This window comes from Xenopus laevis, chromosome 3S (genome assembly GCF_017654675.1).
Source record: "Xenopus laevis strain J_2021 chromosome 3S, Xenopus_laevis_v10.1, whole genome shotgun sequence".
Classification (NCBI taxonomy): domain Eukaryota; kingdom Metazoa; phylum Chordata; class Amphibia; order Anura; family Pipidae; genus Xenopus; species Xenopus laevis.
In genome coordinates, this window is record NC_054376.1 from 8,898,271 (window position 1) to 8,906,592 (window position 8,322).

General features: G+C 39.9%; 1 protein-coding gene across 1 annotated transcript in view; it reads right to left on the reverse strand.

Annotated features, from left to right (window-relative positions):
• LOC108712590 (potassium voltage-gated channel subfamily A member 1-like) overlaps positions 1-7,135 on the reverse strand; it is a 108,724-nt gene extending 101,589 nt beyond the window's left edge. Inside the window, exons 1-3 of the transcript XR_001935006.2 lie at positions 6,997-7,135; positions 5,785-5,813; positions 1,670-1,741 (exon numbers count right to left, since the gene is read on the reverse strand). The gene's annotated coding sequence lies outside the window, so the exon portion shown is untranslated. The remainder of the gene's footprint in view (positions 1-1,669; positions 1,742-5,784; positions 5,814-6,996) is intronic.
• Positions 7,136-8,322: the final 1,187 nt, after the last annotated feature.

The following is an 8,322-nucleotide window of genomic DNA, read 5'->3' on the forward strand; positions in this document are numbered from 1 at the left end:
GCCATGGGGGCAGCCATTCAAGTACAGGATACACAGTAGATAACAGATAACTACTACTATAGTTTATATAAACAAGCTGCTGTGTAGCCATGGGGCAGCCATTCAAGCACAGGATACACAGTAGATAACAGATAAGTACTACTATAGTTTATATAAACAAGCTGCTGTGGAACCATGGGGCAGCCATTCAAGCACAGGATACACAGTAGATAACAGATAAGTACTACTATAGTTTATATAAACAAGCTGCTGTGTAGCCATGGGGGCAGCCATTCAAGCACAGGATACACAGTAGATAACAGATAAGTACTACTATAGTTTATATAAACAAGCTACTGTATAGCCATGGGGGCAGCCATTCAAGCACAGGATACACAGTAGATAACAGATAAGTACTACTATAGTTTATATAAACAAGCTGCTGTGTAGCCATGGGGGCAGCCATTCAAGCACAGGATACACAATAGATAACAGATAAGTACTACTATAGTTTATATAAACAAGCTGCTGTGTAGCCATGGGGGCAGCCATTCAAGCACAGGATACACAGTAGATAACAGATAAGTAATACTATAGTTTATATAAACAAGTTGCTGTGTGGCCATGGGGGCAGCCATTCAAGCACAGGATACACAATAGATAACAGATAAGTACTACTATAGTTTATATAAACAAGCTGCTGTGTAGCCATGGGGGCAGCCATTCAAGCACAGGATACACAGTAGATAACAGATAAGTACTACTATAGTTTATATAAACAAGCTGCTGTGTAGCCATGGGGGCAGCCATTCAAGCACAGGATACACAGTAGATAACAGATAAGTACCACTATAGTTTATATAAACAAGCTGCTGTGTAGCCATGGGGGCAGCCATTCAAGCACAGGATACACAGTAGATAACAGATAAGTACTACTATAGTTTATATAAACAAGCTGCTGTGTAGCCATGGGGGCAGCCATTCAAGCACAGGATACACAGTAGACAACAGATAAGTACTACTATAGTTTATATAAACAAGCTGCTGTGTAGCCATGGGGGCAGCCATTCAAGCACAGGATACACAGTAGATAACAGATAAGTACCCCTATAGTTTATATAAACAAGCTGCTGTGTAGCCATGGGGGCAGCCATTCAAGCACAGGATACACAGTAGATAACAGATAAGTACCACTATAGTTTATATAAACAAGCTGCTGTGTAGCCATGGGGGCAGCCATTCAAGCACAGGATACACAGTAGATAACAGATAAGTACTACTATAGTTTATATAAACAAGCTGCTGTGTAGCCATGGGGGCAGCCATTCAAAGCTGAAAATGCACAGGATATGCAGCAGTAGTATACAATGGGATTCTTTAGAACTTATCTGTTATCTACTGATTATCCCGAGCTTGAATAGCTGCCCCCATGGCTACAAAGCAGTTTGTTTATATAAACTATAGTAGTGTTTTACCAGTGCAGGGCAACATTACTATTATATTGTCATTCATTTACAGCACTTTTATATGTTGGTGTAACTGTTCCTTTGAAGAGTCAAAATTCAGATTTTTACATTGGAATGTTGGCTCTTCTAGTGCAGAGAGCACAATTTCTATACAATATATATATAAATAACTGGTATTACGTAGGACAAGAACATTTTTTCTATGAAACAAAAATGCACTATACCTGACATTTTCAGCGTCTTCTTGGATGAAAGTCTATGCTCTTTGGGTCAAGCCCACCATCCAGGAAACATTCCTTTGAATGAAAAACAGCACAAGTGATATCATAGTGTGATTATCTTTACTGAAAATGGGTATAGACCTTGCTCAAAGGAAGCTGGCACAAAAAGACTAATGCTCACTCACTTATTATTACTGATTACTTACGGATTATTTCTACTTACTCAATGAAGCAGCACCCAAAAATATGCCAAAATATACCGACTGGCTTAGTTTTACAGCCTCACCTTGAGCAAGATCTATCAATGTCACCACGCTGGGACATGCTTTCTTTTTTGGCTGCAGGGCTCCCATCAGAGGTTATCCCAATTATTATTAGCAATTGTTCTCCTGGGCCTACTGCACAGATGGCTCTGCCAACAAATAGAATGGAGCCCTGTTAAAAAAAATGGCAACAAATGTACATACCGTAATTGCCTTGGTCGCTCCCATTATGTCAAAATATTTCAACCACAACCCGTCCTCTCACCCACAAGCCTTGCCTTTTTGTGATCCAAAACTCACACTTTTGAATCTCTTGTGGCCCCATCTTCAACCAAACCCCTTGTACCCCTGATCAGCAGTTTCATAATAAAACAAGGGGCAATTCCATTTATAATGGCAAGGAAAATGCAGTGCCAATTTCTTCCATAATAAGCCCAGAACACACTGTAGAATAAATGCAATGACAATTTTATCTCCCAAGCATTTAGCAGGATAATGCTGGTTCCAGACATGACATGGGCATTGTCAATCTCTGGACCCTCCCTCCATTTACCCACAACCTTTAATAAACACACTTACACATTTCCTTTTATTAACATATGAGTTAACTTTAAATCTCCTAACATTTCCTAACCAAATAATCTTAAACAACTATTCAGTGGAATCTCCCCGACCCCATTAGCCGCTGAAGGCTGCTCTTGTTGAGATCCACTTTCCAAGCACCCCTCCAAATCCTGTGGCTATTCCTTTTGTCCTTTCCCTCTCCTTTTAACAGTGTCCAGTCACCATCACCCCGAGCCTCAGACCTACCCAACTTCCGCCATAATTAACTCAAACCCCTTTAATCTTTAGCTGCGACTATAAAAGACCCCGGCCCGTCTTATCCCAATCTAGGGCGGGTTGGTGGGGTTGATTTACAAAATTGCGCCGACTCTTCTTTGCGCTCTATACCTCAAGCCCGTGCTCCACCCCTTGAACTACATTTCCCACAAACCCTTTCTTCCGTCATCCGGGTCCCACTTCCTTGCCCTGTCATGTCCCTGTCCTTCCATTCCATTTCAGTCCCCATGGTCCTGCTGTGTTGGCCCTCATGGGCCCCTGCCGGCCCAGACCCTAAACTACCGAGCCTCAAAACAAAAAATGAGGTTCGATTTTGGGCATACTTAAGCAGCAAGAAAACATATACTGTATAGGGCCAATTGTTTTTCAAATACATGGCAAATGTATTTAAATATGTAGGTGAAAAATAGGGATGCACCGAATCCACTTTTTGGGATTCAGACGAATCCCCGAATCGTTTGTGAAAGATTCGACCAAATACCGAACAAAATCCTAATTTACATATGCAAATTAGGACTGGGAAAAGAAAAAGTGGAAAAAAAATATTTTACTTCCTTGTTTTGTGACCAAAAGTCATGTGATCAGGGTCGGACTGGGCTGGCGAGACACCGGGAAAAAACCCTGTGGGCTCCAGGAGCTCAACTGGGAGGGCCAGAGGGGGGGTCCCTGTGGTCCCCGGGTCCCCCAGTCCGACCCTGCATGTGATTTCCATCCCGCCACAAATTTACATATGCAAATTAGGATTTGCATTTAGTTCAGCCAGGCACAAAGATCTGGCTGAAAAAGGACAAATCCTGGCGAAATCCTGAATGGAATCCTAGATTTGGTGCATCTCTAGTTCAAAACAATTTCTAGCATGCATCTATCCCAGTGCAGCCAGTACCATTTGCCTTGGAGCACATCATCCATTTATTATTGCACTGGATACACATTATGGTAAGTGTTTTCCTTGGCTCCCAGTAATAGCACAGTTTATATCCACTGACTTCAGTTAACTAGAAACCCTTTCACTCTCTGTTTTTTGTTTTTTCTTCTATTTATTCAGATTGGGTTCCACGGGGTTTATTGTCAGGAATATAAACACAAGCTAAACATGATTGGCTCCACGGGGATTTGTTTTGTGTTTGAAAGCAAATTATCAAGGACATCAGACAGATTGAAAGACAAATTTAATTACTCAAATTGCTTCGGAATTTAGAATTGGAAATGACTACACTTGTTTAACATGCTGAATGTTTTCACTGATGTTCTAGGAAATGCAAAAAAAACAACACAATGCCACAACGCCACTACAAAAAGTTAGAATATCTGTGTTTTTTGTACAGTTTAAGCTATAGCAATCCAATCAGATATGTGCTTTTTTTAGTAGTGATGGGCGAATTAATTTGCCAGGCGCGAATTCGCAAAATTGCAGCGAAAATTCGCTGGCGAGTTTTTTGACGCCGGAGACAATTAATGGACGCCCATTGACTTTAATTTGCGCCAAATCACCGTTGTCGGAATTGTTACGGGATGCTAGTGTCAAAATTTGTGTTTTACGAATTTTCCGCCGTTTCGCGAATTTTGCAGGAAATTGTTTTCGCCAAAGCGAATCGGGACAAATTCGTCCATCACTATTGACTAGTAAATGCTACTTGTTGAGTAGCCTAAACCTAAAATCTTACCCTAAAATGGTGCTGCGGCCAATGATGAGTGGCACCAACCCCGCTATTGGGGATAAGGATGCCATTTTGATCTATGGATTGACCAGACAGGGGGTGATGCAGGTGATGACAGGGGAGGAACCATTTTATTTAGGGGCCAGGCTGGTGATGTCATAAGATGAAGTTATGACATATCAGGTCAATGTTTCGTCAAAACTGAGCATTTATTCTGGCCTGTGCACACAAAAATATTTTTGTGCGCATAGTCGAGAAGGAATTAGAGGGAACATTGGTCCTGTCCACATTCAGATTTCTTTAAACCAGACAGGTACTGTACTTTTAACCCGGAACACCCAAAGGGGCACATTTACTAAGCTCGAGTGAAGGATTCGAAATAAAAAAACGTAGTATTTTTTGGGTACTTCGACCACCAGACTAGTACGACCTTCGACTACGATTCGTACGATTCGAACTAAAAATCGTTCGACTATTCGACCATTCGATAGTCAGAGTACTGTCTCTTTAAAAAAAACTTCGACTACATACTTCGGCAGTTTAAACCTACCGAGGTACAATGTTAGCTTATGGGGACCTTCCCCATCACTTTTCTAAGGATTTTTTGATCGAAGGAAAATCCTTCCATCGATCGATTAAAATCCTTCGAATCGTTCGATTCAAAGGATTTCATCGTTCGATCAAACGATTTTTCCTTCGATCGTTCAATTGTAGGATTTGCGGTAAATCCTTCGAATTCGATATTTTCAATTCGATTTTTAAATTCGAGGGTTTATTAACCCTCTATATTCGACCCTTAGTAAATGTGCCCCATAGTGTTTGGTTCAATACCAGACTTTGATAAATATGCCTCCCCATCTTTTTTTTTATTATATTGGTCCTTTAAAATGTGAAAGTGCATTCATTGACTATCAACAAAGATCAAGTTCATTCAGGGAGCGTGGAAAAAAAAAATCCGTATGTGGTTTTCATGTAATCACACACCATGTTTCAGCTACTGACTGCTCATTCAGTATGAGATTTAAGTCTGTTTTCTGAAAGGTTTTACCAGCCTTGACCTGGAAGCTGAATGTTAAAATCAGGGTTTGTCAGTGTGTGTCTCAGAGCAGCCAATCTCCTCTAGTATCACACAGGCTTTTAGGACTTTCAGTACAAAGAACTGGTCTTTACATAAAGACCTCAAAAAACCAACACAGGCTGGGAAAATCCTTCTAGTGCTATTAAAACTGGTTAAAGTTTGATAATGACATATGTTGAATAATGGCCTCAGAGATGACTCCATGAGCAAAAAATGATCCTGGCATTATGATAGCACCCCTATGAATATGTGTGTATGTATTTGGGAGAAACAACATACCTGTTCCAGAAGTCTGTAGGTTGCATCTGCTGCAAGACAAAATAATAATGCATTAAAGGGATCCTGTCATCAGAAAACATGTTTTTTTCAATACACATCAGTTAATAGTGCTACTCCAGCAGAATTCTGCACTGAAATCCATTTCTCAAAAGGGCAAACAGATTTTTTTATATTCAATTTTGAAATCTGACATGGGGCTAGACATTTTGTCAATTTCCCAGCTGCCCCAAGTCATGTGACTTGTGACTGCACTTTAGGATAGAAATGCTTTCTGGCAGGCTGCTGTTTTTCCTTCTCAATGTAACTGAATGTGTCTCAGTGGGACATGGGTTTTTACTCTTGAGTGTTGTTCTTAGATCTACCAGGCACCTGTTATCTTGTGTTAGGGAGCTGCTATCTGGTTACCTTCCCATTGTTCTTTTGTTTGGCTGCTGGGAAGGGAGGGAGGTGATATCACTCCAACTTGCAGTACAGCAGTAAAGAGTGATTGAAGTTTATCAGAGCACAAGTCACATGACCAGGGGCAGCTGTGAAATTGACAATATGTCTAGCCCCATGTCAGATTTCAAAATTGAATATAAAAAAATGTTTGCTCTTTTGAGAAATGGATTTCAGTGCAGAATTCTGTTGGAGCAGCACTATTAACTGATTCATTTAGAAAAATACTTGTTTTCCCATGACAGTATCCCTTTAAGTAGTTAAACCCCATGCCCCCCATATAGCTCAAAAGGAGGAATAATTATGCTTCTTAATGTCACAATACTCACTACGCAAAAAAAGATTCATTTACAAAGCACAAGGGCTCTAAGAGGAGCAAAATGACACCCCTTTATGCTAATTTCCTCAGCACATGAATAAAGCTGCACTCTGTACCTTGCAGCACATTTGAAATCCAGTGCCTGCTGCAGAGCGCAAACTGGAGGGGGGAATGCAACCCCTGAATGCCATTAAACCTTGGGAGGTGTTAAAATCAACCCCTACGTTCACCCCTCGTGCAGCTCTGTATTCAGTGGGAAAGATCCTTGAGCTCCATGGTGGAACCCAAGGACCAGTGCCTTTGGACAATCATGATGGGGAAAGGGTTCAAAGTTTGAAAAGTATGGCTGATTGCATGGGTTTTAGGCACCATTTGTAAATGAGCCCTCTAATATCTGTGTAACCAAAGAAGATAAAAGTAGATAAAGATTTAGGGATGAAAAGATATAGACTTACCCATCCAGAAAAACAAACCGTAGAGCACTTCTTCCAATAGATCTTTCTCTTTCTTCTTTCTTTCTCTTTCTTTCTTTCTTTCTTTCTTTCTTTCTTTCTTTCTTTCTTTCTTTCTTTCTTTCTTTCTTTTTCTTTCTTTCTTTCTTTCTTTCTTTTTCTTTCTTTTCATGTTGCCTTCCCTTGTAATCATTTATTTTTCATTCATTTCTAATTACCTATTGGGCATTTAGATGAAGTGTAACTTGATTTTAATAGAGGCATGCACCTAATCAACCCAACTGTTGCACCTTCAGAACACGGCACAACTGGAGATCATGCCATTGATAGATGATATTTACATATATTATGCCACTGAGACCTGCTAAAAGAGACACATGCAGACAATCTTGCCATTCTAGAAGGATATTAAAGGCATACTCATATTGAAGAGATAAGATTGCGATACGATCATATTTAGTGCCTTAATGTTGAAAACATAATGAATTGCTTGATATACCACTTTAGGAAATGAGGAAAATGGTTCGTTTGGGTCTTACCCATCATATTGTAAAAAGGAGTTTGATACTTTCAACCTTTTAACTCACTGCCCAAAGGTCTTTCAAGAATGGGCTGAATAGTAGAGTCATTTGCACTCAGTGCACGGTGAAGGTTGTAAAAAAACTAAGTCCAGTGCAAACCACAGACCACCTCCTGCCCCAGAAGAGCTTACAATCTGAGGTCCCTTTCATATATACACCCATGTGGTCAGGTTTATCAGGAAACAATTACCCTGCCTGTAAGTATTTGGAGTGTAGGAGGAAACCAGAGGAACCCAACCCAACCCTATACTGATTTGATTACCGTAGCTACTGAATGACCGTGTTTGGACAGGGGTAAAACAGCAGCTAAAATTGAGCCAGGTTTTAATTATTCATCTTCAAGTACAAGATAAATGCCGGTTTCCCAAAAAAAAGCTTAATGATATTTCATAAGTATTATAACATATATGGAGTGTTTGGTTACATCTCAAGACATATTTCTATTCCCAGAGAGATTTGACAAACATCATTTTGCATAGATTTCCTTAGACTGTCCTCCTGTTTAAGACGTGACCATCAGAACGTAATACGGAATCCTTACTGTAAATTGACCCCTTTGTACAAGAGGTACAACCTATTATTCAGTTGCTTTCTTCTGTCTTTAAATGATTTGCAATATTATAATACATTTTTTTGCCTCCTTCATGCATAAATTTTGTATTTCTAAGAAATAAAACCCTTAAAATGACCTGTCATTTTGTCAACCATTGCTTATATTGTTAAAGGGATACTGTCATGGGAAAAATTT